Source organism: Capricornis sumatraensis, chromosome 8, assembly GCF_032405125.1.
Source record: "Capricornis sumatraensis isolate serow.1 chromosome 8, serow.2, whole genome shotgun sequence".
In the NCBI taxonomy this organism is placed as follows: domain Eukaryota; kingdom Metazoa; phylum Chordata; class Mammalia; order Artiodactyla; family Bovidae; genus Capricornis; species Capricornis sumatraensis.
Window position 1 is genome coordinate 56,271,164 of NC_091076.1, and position 15,208 is coordinate 56,286,371.

A 15,208-nucleotide genomic window follows, 5' to 3' on the forward strand; every position below is an offset into this window, starting at 1 on the left:
CTCAGTAATCTGTGAAGTTAAGGGAAGAGATGGTTTGATATATGCATCTAGGACCTAGTTCCCAGGTCTGTTACCACTGGGGAAGAGAGGAACCTCAGGAAAAACCTTAACCCTAACCTTACCCTAGTTAAAGATGACTGTGATTCCAACTTCATTCAGGCTGTGTTCCCAGGGAGAGAGAGGGAGGGATTGTAGATGTTTCTTCAAATCTCCCTGGTTTGATGGGAAAAGTACCTTATTTGGGAGTCCAAATTACTGGATAAAACTAAACACAATTACAATTGCAACATAGTCATGTGCCTAATATGTCACAGTTGAAAGTAGAGCCCATAATGGACTTTTAATATCACTTGCTGGAATTAAAGGAACTGGATAAAGGTCCTAGCTTTGAATGGCCTCAAAAAGTCCTTTAGCCTGACTGAGGCTCAGGTTACTTAATTTATATCATGGGGATCATGCCAAGGATTATATATGATGAAATTTATAAAAGCATTTATACCCTAAAAATGTATAAGCAAGGAAATGTTTTTATTCTATTTTCAAAGGTGGGGAAATAGTTCGCATCTTTGTCCACTGGTGATACAGAGTTTCTGTTTATCATAATGTATGTCACAGATTACATATACAGACAGTTCCTAAATTGAGGTTACTGTGTTTCTCAAGAGAATCCAGTTACATCAGTGAGTAAACTCTTTTCATAAACAGATATCTCTTCACAACTAATGATAGATGGGAATGAACTTTCTGTACTATTCCTACTTAAATGAAAGGAAACTTTATGAGTCTTGGCTAACACAAGGCATACAATACTCAGTGTTTTATTCCCATATGCTTTTTTGCCTCCAAAATTGAACTTTTTTTCCATTGTTGTTTTTATTTTTGAAGAATTCGCCTTTGGGGAAGAAAACAACACATCTAATCTCTACCAGTGTTTTCAGTGGAATAAATTTCACCCACCCCAGTAAGTGCAATGAGAAAATGAGTTTGACCTGGTTCATTCATTTCATCATTCCCTTAAGAAAGTTACAGCATCACTGAAAAACTTCTAAATTGGCACATGGGGATGGTAGGCCGTCTTTGGTCTTGGCTGGGATTTCATGGATCAAATCTGGAATGATGAGAGGTGGAAAGATTCCTGCCATTCTTATCTGCAAACCTGAACTTTTTTTTTTTTTTGCTTCCCCTGTTTGGATTGGTGTGTAGATTTCAGGTGACTTGTTTGTTTCTGACCCAGGACCCTCTTTGCCTGGTGCATCTGAAAACTACCTTTTAGGGTTCTTATGCCACAGCTAGGAGCAATAGGTGCTGTGCTCCTTTCCTGGCCCAAGTTTGTGAGCACATTTAAAAGCCACTTGCCTATATTTAAAATTACTTCCTTTACATGTAGAGTAAGATCTAAAGCGCATGGTTCAAAATAAGCAGTGAAAGTGAAGTCTCTCAGTCGTGTCCGACTCTTTGCGACCCCATGGCCTGTAGCCTACCAGGCTCCTCTGTCCATGGGATTTTCCAGACAGTAGTCCTGGAGTGGATAGCCATTCCCTTCTCCAGGGGATCTTCCCAACCCAGGGCTCAAACCCAGGTCTCACACATTGTAGACAGACACTTTACCGTCTGAGCCACCAGGGAAGCCATATGCAACCTTTTTCTACCTTCTCTCCTTCAATTGCTGTAAAGACCACAGCACTGTCTGCTATCAGGTCCAACCCTTCCTTCCACCCCTTCCCAGGCTTTGGGTCCAGCCTTTAGTCTATTGGAAAACACAGGACTTTAGAGTCGGCCCTTGTAAGTGAAAGATCTTGAGTTGGAACCTAGATCCTTGGGCAACCAGCTCAGGGGCATGAGACTCAGGCGATACATCAGACAAGAAGGAGTTCCCTTGGAATCACTTGCACTGGTTACCTTTCTATTCTATTTTGACCTGCTATTGTTTGCAGACAGAATGGCTAAAGGTTATTTCTGATCCCCTGAGGACTCTATGAGATTTATATCAGTAATTAAAAGTGTGGTGCGTAAGGTGGCTGAATGCATCCAGCAGTACAATTTTAGGCAGGAAACAGTGAGCTACTCCCTTTCACTCACGAATTACAACAGCACTTATTTGAATGCTTTATCCTGGTCCAGCTGCCAGAAAACTTTTCATTCTCCTCCCTTACACACAGGGAGCCGCCTTTCCTTGGCTATCTGAACTCGGAAACATTTAACATTCTCCCAGGAAATAACTCCATTCAAAGCTATTGTTTTTAAGTGCTAGAGTGATTGACTTGAAAGTAACTTGCGTAAATCAGTGCTGTTGATTACTAAACACAATGGTAATGGCTGGGAGGGTACTAAAAACACGGTATGAACAATATGGCACAATTGAAAGTAGAATCTATAATGGACTTTAAATAATATCATATGCAGCAGTTAAAGGACCGAGCTGGCAAGCACACAGCTTGCATCTTGCACTACGTTTCCTGTTTCTCTACATGGTGAGTATTTTTAAGTGATTGTATTTTTTCCCTTCTGCACTTGGAAGTTTCAGAAGGCTTTTCAGCTAGTGTTTCAGTGGCCATTATCTATCAGTTGTATTTGCACAAAGGACAAAAAGGATTTTCGGTCCTAATGTTCTAGAAGATGAGTTCTTTGAGGGTGATGGCAGTATTTTAGTCATCTCTGTTCCTAGCACCTGGGGTCAATATTTGTCACGTAATAAACACTCAGTAAATGGTTATTAAATTGAAACCGGACAATACTCAATTACTGAGTCAAGAAAATCATCCCAACTGTGTCTGTGTGTGGTATGTGGACATCTTGTCTCCTTCAGTCCTCACAACCTAAAATGGTCTGAGAGTGGCCTGAGCCCTAAGGCAGTGACCTCTGTGAGCAGTTTCATTTAATTACCCTGCTGTGGCCTTCATATCATTTTCTGTGTTTGCCATGATGTGGAAGGATTAGGGGACAGGTTGGGAACTGCTAGCTAAGATAATTCTCTCTGGACAATATTAAGATTAAATAACACATTATCAGCTCATTTAAACGGTTGCTCTGTATTACTTTATGAAGTATTTTGGTTCCTTAAGATCTCAGATAATCACAAACAGTAAAATATGTCAATAAAGTAAGGAAGTAAGTATCACAATCAAATCCCATTGTGGTGGATGTGTTTGTGTGTGTGTGTACCATTGGGAGCAGTCCAATAGGGAGTTCTTTCAGCTTTCTGAAGAGTGTCTCCTCTCTTAGAAGGCATAGCCAAGGAATTCTGCACATATGGGTCAGACAATATTAATGACATTTTTATGTGCAGTGGGTATAAATACTTTCACTGGGAGAGAAATCCTATAAATCTTCAAAGAGAAATGAGACTTTTCTTCTATTTTCTGGTCATGCTCTCTGAATTCTAAATGTGGTAAAAGATGTTCATAACCAGCATCAAAGACATGAGCTGAAATTAAAACCGTCTACTTGAAATTGGAAATATTTCTGAAAATCCAGGACATGTAGCTTCTATTTTTCTACTAGAAATGCACACAGCAGTGTTCTGAATGATGAAGAGGGCATGGGCAGTCTTGGAGGCAGAGTGAGAGGGGAAGCGGACATTATAGGTTGTCCAGGTGTTTTAGCTATGACAAGTTTCTAGGTTGTGCGGTGAAGAGAGAATGTGCAAAATGACAGAGAGATGGGCTTAAGCTCTGGTTCTAAGTCTTCTTAGCTGCATGGTTTTGAGGACTAAGCCTCAGTTTCCAATAATAAAAGCACCTGAACAATATGTACTGTACAAGTCTCTATGAGGACTAATGAGGCAATGTGTATAAAGCCCTATATCTGGCACTATTAAGTCCTCAGTATACCCCCTGGGTCATCCCCACGATTCAGAGAGAACCAGACCACCAGACAGGACAGACTGGGCAGCAGATTTAAGACCTTCAAAGCCTACCAGACACAGACTGCAGGGTTAGTGACAGAAAGAGTTGCTTCTAAGGCTTTGGGAGAATTTAATGAGTAGCTAATGGTAGGTGGTAGCAGTAGTCTAAGACAGACCCCGAGATTCTTTCCCTCAGTGTTCACATCCTATATAATCCTCTGACCTTGATTGTGAATGAGACATGTTTATGGTGGGATAGTCACTTTTGTGATTTGATTATGCTATATGGCACATTTGAAGAAAGGGATATTAGCCTTTTGCAACTGACCTGATCAAATAGGCCCTAAAAAATATTGAGCTCTTCCTGAAGAAAGAAATCCATTGTGGGGAGGGTTTTTGTTGCTGTTATTGCTGCCTTCAAAGATGTGCTGTGCTATGCTAAGTTGCTTCAGTGGTATATGGCTCTTTGCCACCTTATGGACTATAGCCTGCCAGGCTCCTGTGTCCATGGGATTCTCTAGGCAAGAATACCCTCCTCCAGGGGACCCAGGGATCAAGCCCACATCTCCTGTGGCTCCTGAATTGCAGGCGAGTCTTTACTGCTGAGCCAGCAGGGAAGGCCGCCTTTGAAGGCAGAGAAGATCAAATGGTAAGGACCTCTTCTAGGACTTAAGAGCAGACTTTAGGAGTTTAAAGAACCCCTTGTTGACACTGAGCAAGGAGCAAAGAACTGAGTTCTGCCTGTGCTAGAGGACCATGAGCTCCAGATAAGAAGAGAGTCCAGCTGATATAAAGCCCCAAGCAGAGAACCTAACTACACTATGTCTAGACTTCTGGCTGACAGCAATTGCAAAATAAGTAAGTAATGGCTGTTGCTTTAAGTCACTGTATTTTTGGTAATTTGTCATGCAATCTCTTTCCAAATAGCTAGAAAGCTTGTTGACAGCAGGATCCAGTTCTTGTCACTGTGCTTCTTCAGATAGTCCAAGAAGGTGTTTGATCAAAAGTTGAGATGAGTTCAAGGAAACCAGAAATGAAAGAGACACATGTACCCCAATATTCATTGCAGCACTATTTACAATAGCTTAGGACATAGAAGCAATTTAGATGCCCATAGGTAGATGAATGGATAAGGAAGTTGTGGTACATATTCACAATGGAATATTACTCAGCTATAAAAAGGAATGCATTTGAGTCAGTTCTAATGAGGAGGATGAACCTGGACCCTATTACACAGAGTGAAGTAAGTTAGAAAGAGAAAGACAAAAATGTATATCAGCACATATATATGAAATTTAGAAAAATGGTACTGACAATCTTACACGAAGAACAGCAAAGGAGACAGACATAAAGAACAGACTTTTGGACTCAGTGGGAGAAGGCGAGGGTGGGATGATATGAGAGAATAGTATTGAAACATACACATTACCATATATAAAATAGAAAACCAGTTCATATTCAATGCTTGAAGCAGGGCGCCCAAAGCCAGTACTCTGGGACCACCTAGAGGGATAGGGTGGGGAGGGAGATGGGAGGGGGCTACAGGATGAGGGGAACACATGTGTATCTATGACCGATTCATGTTGATGTATGGCAAAAACCATCACAATATTGTAAAATAATTGTCCTCCAATTTAAATAAATAAATTTTAAAAATAGTTGTTGGGTTGAGCATTTTTAGAGCCTCTAGTCTGGCGGGCTACAGTCCATGTGGGGACAAAGAGTTGGACGTGACTTAGTGACGAAGCACAAGCCTCCTACAAGGCATTCACATCCTCCATCTCATTTGATCCTCACAGTGTGCCTGTGATGCTGAGGCAGGGCAGAGAGGGAGCTGAAGCCCAAAGAGGAAGAGAGATTTTCCTGGGGTTAAAAACAATCCAATTATGGTTGCTGGGGGGAAAGATGAGGAGCAGAATTTGGGGGAGAGTAGATACATGTGTATAGATCTATACATGTGTATAGATCCCTTTGCTGTTCCTCTGAAACTATCATATCATTGTTTGCTAATCTGCTATATCCCAATTCAAAAAAAAAAAAAAAATCCCATGCCTTCATAATCCCCAGTCCCATGTAGTTTCCCTACATAAGAGCTTTCTCCATTTCAAGGATTAGGATGTGAACTATCTGGTACTTTAAGCAGAGTTTTGCTGCAGAAGACCTTGAAGTTTCTAAAGGAACCAAGCAAATGAGGTGGGATTCAAAGCCAGACCTTTGAATCCCATCTCATATTTTCCAGAGTTACATGATTGTAACTTTTCATGCTCTATTTCTGAAGGACATGCCAATCAAGGAAAATGTTCTTTTTATTTATACTAACATTAAAGTGAGAGGCACAGTGCTTCAGGGAACTATTTTAAAGGCCAACAATTAACACAAATATGTGTGCAACTCACCAAATTCGGAGCTTATTAGGAAAGTTAGGGATCTTGGCATTTGTGAAATTACCCCCAATGATACTCATGGCCACTACAAGATTCAGAAGGACTCCGGGGCAGGCATCTTGTATTTCCTGGTTCTGAGACCAATATGCATCCTGCAAATGTCAGCATCATTACTGCCTAACTCATTCATTCATTCATTTAATAAGTTTCTGAATACCTACTGTGTGAGAGGCATGGTACTAAATACCAGGAGTATCAGTTCAGTTCAGTCACTCAGTCGTGTCTGACTCTTTGCGACCCCATGAACTATAGGACGCCAGGCCTCCTTGTCCATCACCAACTCCCAGAGTCCACACAAACTCATGTCCACTGAGTCAGTGATGCCATCCAACCATCTCATCCTCTGTCATCCCCTTCTCCTCCTGCCCTCAATCTTTCCCAGCATCACGGTCTTTTCAAATGAGTCAGCTCTCTACATCAGGTGGCCAAAGTATCGGATTTTCATCTTCAACATCAGTCCCTCCAATGAACACCCAGGACTGATCTCCTATAGAATGGACTGGTTTGTTCTCCTTGCAGTCCAAAGGACTCTCGAGTCTTCTCCAACACCACAGTTCAAAAACATTAATTCTTCTGCACTCAGCTTTCTTTATAGTCCAACTTTCACATCCAAACATGACTACTGGAAAAACCATAGCCTTGACTAACGGACCTTTCTTGGCAAAGTAATGTCGCTACTTTTTAATATGCTGTCTAGGTTGATCATAATTTTCCTTCCAAGGAGCAAGCGTCTTTTAATTTCTTGGCTGCAATCACCATCTGTAGCGATTTTGGAGCCCAGAAAAATAAAGTCCGACACTGTTTCCACTGTTTCCCCTGTTTCCCCATCTATCTGCCATGAAGTAATGGGACCAGATGCCATGATCTTAGTTTTCTGAATGTTGAGCTTTAAGCCTACTTTTTCACTCTCCTCTTTCACTTTCATCAAGAGGCTCTTTAGTTCTTCTTCACTTTCTGCCATAAGGGTGGTGTCATCTGCATATCTGAGGTTATTGATATTTCTCCCGGCAATCTTGATTCCAGCTTGTGCTTCCTCCAGCCCAGAGTTTCTCATGATGTACTCTGCTTATAAGTTAAATAAGCAGGGTGACAATATACAGCCTCGATGTACTCCTTTTCCTATTTGGAACCAGTCTGTTGTTCCATGTCCAGTTATAGCTGTTGCTTCCTGATCTGCATAGAGGTTTCTCCAGAGGCAGGTCAGGTGGTCTGGTATTCCCATCTCTTTCAGAATTTTCCACAGTTTATTGTGATCCACACAGTCAAAGGCTTTGACATGTCAATAAAGCAGAAATAGATGTTTTTCTGGAACTCTCTTGCTTTTTTGATGATCCAGCAGATGTTGGCAATTTGATCTCTGGTTCCCCCACCTTTTCTAAAACCAGGTTGAACATCTGGAGGTTCACAGTTCACATATTGCTGAAGCCTGGCTTGGAGAATTTTAAGCACTACTTTACTAGCATGTGAGATGAGTGCAATTGTGCAGTAGTTTGAGCATTCTTTGGCATTACCTTTCTTTGGGATTGGAATGAAAACTGACCTTTTCCAGTTCTGTGGCCACTGCTGAGTTTTCCAAATTTGCTGGCATATTGAGTGCAGCATTTTCACAGCATCATCTTTTAGAGTTTGAAATAGCTCAACTGGAATTCCATCACCTCTGCTAGCTTTGTTTGTAGTGATGCTTCCTAAGGCCCACTTGACTTCACATTCCAGGATGTCTGGCTCTAGGTGAGTGGGAGTGATCACACCTTTGTGATTATCTGGGTCATGAAGATCTTTTTTGTACAGTTCTTCTGTGTATTCTTGCCACCTCTTCTTAATATCTTCTGCTTCTGTTAGGTCCATACCATTTCTGTCCTTTATCGAGCCCATCTTTGCCTGAAATGTTCCCTTGGTATCTCTAATTTTCTTGAAGAGATCTCTAGTCTTTCCCATTCTATTGTTTTCCTCTGTTTCTTTGGCACATAAAAACAGACCTGGTCTCAGTGAGCAAATCATGTTCTGGGAAGCTATCATTGATACTCAGGGAGAATCTGGGGAATTTTATCTATACTCTTATTTACCATGTGTGAGATAGATCTATTATAATCAATATCTCTTAGTATGGTAGTTCTTTTGTGTCCTTGATTTATTAATCCAGCCTATAATCTTCTCTGGGTCAGGGAATGTGCCCTTCCTTCATTGTATGTGTAGGGTTGTTGTGACTGCATACAGCTGATTAAATAATTGAATGAGTAAATGGAGGAATGGATTCCATATTTGGAGGTGATTGTCTTTGTAAACTCAGCCAGGATGAGAGCTTTTTTGTTTGTTTGTTTTTGTTGAAAGCAATCATTGTTTATGAACAGGTTTATCAAGTGGAGACCCTTAGCAGGAGACCCGGGTTCAATCCCTGGGTCAGGAAGATCCTCTGGAGAAGGAAATGGCAACCCACTCCAGTATTCTTGCCTGGAGAATCCCATGGACAGAGGAGCCTGGCAGGCTGCAGTCTATGGGGTCACAAAAGTTGGATGTGATTTAACATTAAACCCCTACAGTGGCAAATAACCCACTTGCCAATGCAGGAGATGTAACAGATGTAGGTTTGACCCCTGAGTCGGGAAGATCTCCTGGAGGAGGGCATGGCAATCCACTCTAGTATCTTGCCTGGAGAATCACATAGAGGAACCTGGAGGGCTACAGCCATAGGGTTCAAAGAGTTGGACACAACTGATCACACTTCATGCACTGTTTATTAACGGACCGTATTACAGATATAATTCTGGTAGATGCCTTAGCTTATCTTTCTAATAGGTCTGTTTATCTGGTCTTCCCTGTTTTCAGAGTCTCAACTTTCTTTAAAAGGAGTAGTCTTTTTCTTCATTCCACCTCATGGAGAAGATGATTTGAAGGACCAGAGAAGTTGTTTGCTTCTTTGAAGCATTTTCTAACAGTATAGATATCATGGCTCAGATCCTATATGGAGATGATGCCATATTCGCCAAGATATTGAGCAATCAACACGATACAAGATGGGTGTTTTAGTAAGCTCTCTTCACTGCTTGGATCACAGTAAACCCTCAGTACACATTTGTTGAATTGCAGGTATTCTTCACAATCAAGGGTGTTTTGTTTGTCCCAAACATGATAGAAATCCTGAACCTATTTCCCATGGACTCTCATCCTCAAAGGAGAAAATCTGACTCCTAAAATCCTAAACAGGTCAAAATCAGATTCTCAGTCATCCCATTTTTGCCTAGGAGTCTGGAGATGTTGCAACAGCTATTTATAATCGCACACAAATCCCAAATTAGCAAAGCTAAGTGGAAGAATCAGTTAACCATTACTCCTGTCCCCTTAAAGCATCATTAAAAAAAAAAAAATGCCACAACGACATTGACACTACTGCCGGAGGTTTTAAATAACTGCCAGTTCTGACTGAGGTTCTTATGCCAAACACTCCCTACACACGCTGTTTCCCTGGCTCCCTGGACAGCAGATAACTAGTCAACATGCCCTGGAAACCCCTTTTAGACCTCAGGATCCGTTAGCAACAACACAACAAACAGTTGAAAGGGCTTCTGTGTGTAAGCTTCTGGCTGCTTCAAGAATTGTTACTAAAATAAGGGGGGGGCAAAGCCGCAGGTGTTCTCAGCCTTCAGAGAAACAGGCTCCTAGTGCCGAGGGAAGGGCAGGCAAGTTTGGCTTGGCCTAAATAGAAGTCCTTAGTATAAAAGTCATGGACAAGTTGGCAGAAACAGTGGCAAGGAAGCAGAGTTGGATGCATTCCTTTTCTTACCAGACATATCTACTGTCTAATTGAATTCTCTGACCCCAGGCTCCTCCCCTCTAAGTCATTATTAATGTTGCGTCTGGTTATCTTTTGGAAACTTATATTAGACTGTGCCGTTTATTCTTAGAATTCCCATCTGAATTGCCAGGGCATAGAGAACAATGTCAAGTCCATGGCAAACACTGAGCCTCCTTCCACTACCTGGGTACAAATTATTGGGCAGGCTTATCTTTGTCTTACTTTATCCACTGATATCTGTGGAGACTGGGCTTCAGCCTCAGGGAACTTCATCGCCACATGTGCCTTATATCTGCAGGGGATATTTGGCAATATCTGGAGACATTGTTGTTTGTAGGGGTGGGTGTGCTACTGGTAATTGGTGAGTAGAGGCCAGGAATATACACCCAACAGCACACCCAACTGTTCCCTACAGTATTGGAATGTCCAGCCCCAAATGTCAATGGGGCCGAGATGGAGAAACCCTCAGCTAAACCTTGTACCTAGAATGCCCTCCCATCTTCCTCCCTCCCACCCTCCTGCCCTCCCTGCATAATCTTCTTTCAAGCCCTGCAGAAATTTCCCTCATCTGTGAAGTCCTCTCAAGCCTGCTCCCTACTCTTTGTTGTTTTAATTTCTTTGTCTGATCCTATAAGGTGGTTTCCTAACCTCTACTAAAACACTTCTAACATTTCATTCAATTTATTTTTCAAAGAAACACAGATGACAAAGTTTACTTTCCCCTTAAGAACTCAAACAAGCTTTTGAACTTCCAATACCATGCTAGTTAGAAGTCCAGACCACACATCCCCGCCCCCAGGGTTTTCACAAATAGTGGTCACACTGGCTAGATCTAGGTGACCCTACCTACCCTTGGTGTGTGACCTGTCACTAGCCTGTGTGGGCCTTCTGGTGCGCTGGGTTCTGCACCACCCCAGCCCAGACAAGAAAGGTAGGCCGTTCCTCTGTATTTACAAAACCTCAACTCACATGAGTTAATTTGTGCAGAGTGAATTTTACTGGAAGGAAGAGTAGAGGTGAGGTTTATACTGCAGTAATCCAAACAGTTCAAAGTCAGCATTAGACGTCTTGCTTCCAAAAGCCTCAGCCATTCTCTTCTGGAGATGTTTTGTAATTGCTTCCACGTACTCTGGGAGCAGCACCTGGTTCCCCAGCTCATCTGGCCCTGCCTCTCTTCTCTCCTATTCACTCCTGCCCTCTGGGATTAGGCCCAAGAAATAGAATCAATTTTCCCCTTCTTATGTTTGGTCCTGCCTTTTCCATTTCCCCAACTCAGCTCTGTATCCACCTTTGCTCAGGCAAATCAACCAAGGTTCTCAGAAGAAATTAAAATAAAAATGGGAAAGTGTGTTTTCAGATAGCAACCTTGGAAGGAACATTGTTTAAAAAGAGCCTTTTTCTCCTCTTTATTCTATTTTGCTACCTATTCCAGGTCCATCTTGAAAAAACACTGAAGAATGGAGACTGTAACCCATTTCTCTCTATTGCAGGGCCGAGGACAGTGCTGGGCACACTACTGACGGTCAGAAGACATTGAAATGCTGTGCTCTCATTTTGGTGCTGATGTGCAGAGGGGAATGGTTGGGGTTTCAAGTTGTTTGTGGGAGTTGGGACTGGGAGCCTGTTCGAATTTCACCTCTGCTGGTGAGCATGGTGAAATGAAAAAATAAATGTGCTAAATGGGAACAACTTACTTCCTCTCACAGCTTGTGCATAGATCTTTACACTTGGTGAGTATTTCTAGAGGAGGTGCCAGCTCCATCAAAGTGTAACACCTTTTACTCTCATAAGAAGGGAAGGACAGTCAATGGCAATGGGGCTTCTTTCCCCTGTGGTCATTTAGTACCAGGACACATGGTATGTACAATTTTGTGGGCAGAAGATTTTTCAAAGGAAGAATCTTGGGCTTGGAGGCTAGTTACCTGCTGAGGGTACTTGATTCACAGGTAAACAGTGCTTGGAAAGGCTGCTATTAGACCCCTTTCCTGGATTGTGGCACAGATGCACTTAATCCTTAGTTAGCCCCTCTGGGAAGCTCCAGGCTTATCAGGGCTGAGCAGAGGTCCGTGCTCAAAGCAAGGAAAGTAGAGTACAGCAGAATTTGGGGTTCGATACTACTGATAGCACTTTTTCTACAACATTTTTGTGATTTTCTGGGGCATTTTGAAATTCTAACCACAATTATTTTGCACTTCCAATGTTAAATGCTTTATAAATACCTTTTTAACTTAAAAGAATACAAACCTGTTGAATACACAATTGGTTTGGAATTTCCTATTGTAGTAGCAAGAAAAGAAACACTTAAAATGTTGTTAGGAGCACTGTCAATAAGAACATTGAAAGCTGTGTGCACAAACATCCTGAATTGAAAGTTAATGTGGTGGAAAGGAAGGAACAGGAAGGCAGGGAACATAAGAAGATATACTTTGGAATCCCACTCCTGCCAATAGCTAACGCTGAGAACTTAAGTCAGGATCTCAGTTTCCTCATCTCTCTGTGAAAACAGAATAATAGTTGTCTTGCCAACATTATAGGTTTGCAAGGTGGATCTAAGGAAATAGAGGACTTGGAAAAGCTTTGGGAAGTTAAAGCAGCTTTGCAGAGAATAACAATAACACTGGCATTATCTGGGCCAGAATGGCTAAACCAGGTAATTGTCTTGTAACAGAGTTTTTTCAAAGAGTATGCCATGAGTATGGCAAACTGGCGGTGTTCAGGCCTTGTGCTTTGATGGGCCTTTGTTGTTTGCAGATGCATTCACTGACAGAGCTTTTAAGCGGCTTTGATACAGCGTGGGGTGAGGAAGACAGAACACTGGATGATGGAGATATCGAAACCACAAGGCCTAGGAGCTGCGCATAGGTTTCCTGAGGCTGCTTATTGGTCACCGGAGACATTCCTTTAGGGACTTTCAAGAGAGTTTGCTGTGCTAGTAAGATGGGAATCGCACACTTCAGGGCCTCTTTGAGGGAGAACCGGCCGTTCAGTGCGCTTCCGCCATCCACAGGAAACGAGCACTTGCAGCTCACTGCCAAGTACGTTTCTCAGCAGGGCTATGCGAAAGGCGTGTGTGGGCACAGGGCTAATGTTCACTCTCTCAAACACAGGTCTAGGAAGATCCTTCCTTCCTAACGCAAAATTTTCTGCTACTTGGATCTTTCCGTGGACCCTGTACCTTATGTGTGGGAATGGTGCTTCCCCCTTGAAACTGGTGGAAATCTCCTTTGAAGACCCAGTGGGGCATCATGAGGTGGGGAGGATGGGATTCCGTGGGTATCACTCCTATCTCTGGAGAAGGAAATGGCAACCGACTCCTATTCTCGACTGGAGAATCCCATGGACAGAGGAGCCTGGCAGGCTACAGTCCATGGGATTGCAAGAGTTGGGCTTGACTTAGCGACTGAATGACCACCACCACCTCCATTCCTATCTCAGGAACAAATGTATTTCACAAGATGTGAAATGTGCCCACTGGCAAACTTGAAGACAGTAAAAGAGTTCAGGGGAAAGGTGCTTTATGGCCAAAAGGAATAGAGACATTCCTTTTCAAGCTTTCTGTATCAATCCTAGTTCTGACAGGAAACAGGAAAACAGTCACCCTCATATGAGATGATGAAGGGGAATGTAATAAAATGACCACCCACGAAAGTATTGGGGGAGTTAAGGGACGTCAATAGGATGTGAGGAAAGGTCCTAGAGGTAAATTAGTAGCTGGGAGACATTACCAACCCTGGATCTGATGGGGTATAGGAGAGTCATTATCTGAGCTCAGAGCTGCAGGAGTCAGACAAGACCCTAGGCTTGGGTCGAGGAACACACAACTAAAACCCACAACCCAGCAATAAGAGAGGGAGTGTGATCACTCTGACTTCATTATTTCTTCACCCTTAGCCTCCAGCCAGGGTTCCCCATTTGCTGAGTCCCCCAGGGAACCAAAGGATAAGGGCCAATGTAAAGATTGCCTGTAGCCTCCAAGAGGTTAGAGAATCTTCTCATACAGGAAAATAGAAGCTATCCAGCATATTTTGCTGGGCTAAAATACCCTATTTTAAAACAAAACACTCAAAAATATAACTTATGGAAAAAACATAGGAGTCGCCCATGTGGAGACCAGAGTTCTGCTCAGAACTCTGTTATTTGCTGACGTTGTGGGTGGGTCATGTTCCCTCTCTTTTGGTGCCTCCCTTTCTTCCTTATCCAGGAAGGTACGCAGATGAAGTGGGTTTATTAGTACTGGTGTGTGCTGAACATCTTGAGCCCTTGTAATCAGAGGGAGAGACTGAGCAGCTGTAGCCATAACTTAGAGGAGGGAGAAGAATAATGATGAGGCCACTTAGAGCCCTACAAGTCTGGCGGAAAAGGAATAAGAGGAGGAGGAACAGAACCCTGAGCCTCTCCCCTCCTTCTGTGTTCAGGAAGGCTTTAACAGCTGCAGATGTGGGCACTGAAGCAAGAAGGCAGGGAGGCTGTATTTATTACTGAGTAAAATGAACACTGGTTTCATTTAGTGGCTGCTTGTTGTTCTTGCCTAGTTTCCAAAAAGCACATCTGTGATTATGTGTCTCTAACTGTCTTTCTGTCCGCTGCCCACAGTTTAAAATGTATGGTCCAGAAAGTATGGGGTTGTGCTCACAAGTAAAGAAAACATTAGAAGAGACACTTTCTATGAGATGTCAGTGAAGTACAGATCTAAGTCAAATCTCAAGTTAAACATATAAGAGAGGAGTGTGTAATAAGTGGAGTATATGAGAGAAATCAAAGGCAAAATGCGTGTGGCTCCTCCTAGCAAGTAAGTCAGGTACAGAGACTATCTAGACAGACTGGTCACTGCTACTGCTACTGCTACTGCTAAGTCGCTTCGGTCGTGTCCAACTCTGTGCGACCCCATAGACGGCAGCCCACCAGGCTCCCCCATCTCTGGGATTCTCCAGCAAGAACACTGGAGTGGGTTGCCATTTCCTTCTCCAATGCATGAAAGTGAAAAGTGAAAGTGAAGTCGCTCAGTCGTGTCCAACTCTTAGCAACCCCATGGACTGCAGCCTGCCAGGCTCCTCCATCCATGGCTGGATCTAGTTGCATGATACTCAAAGCCACCAGGATTTGGAAGGAACACAGGATAAGTGCCTACTT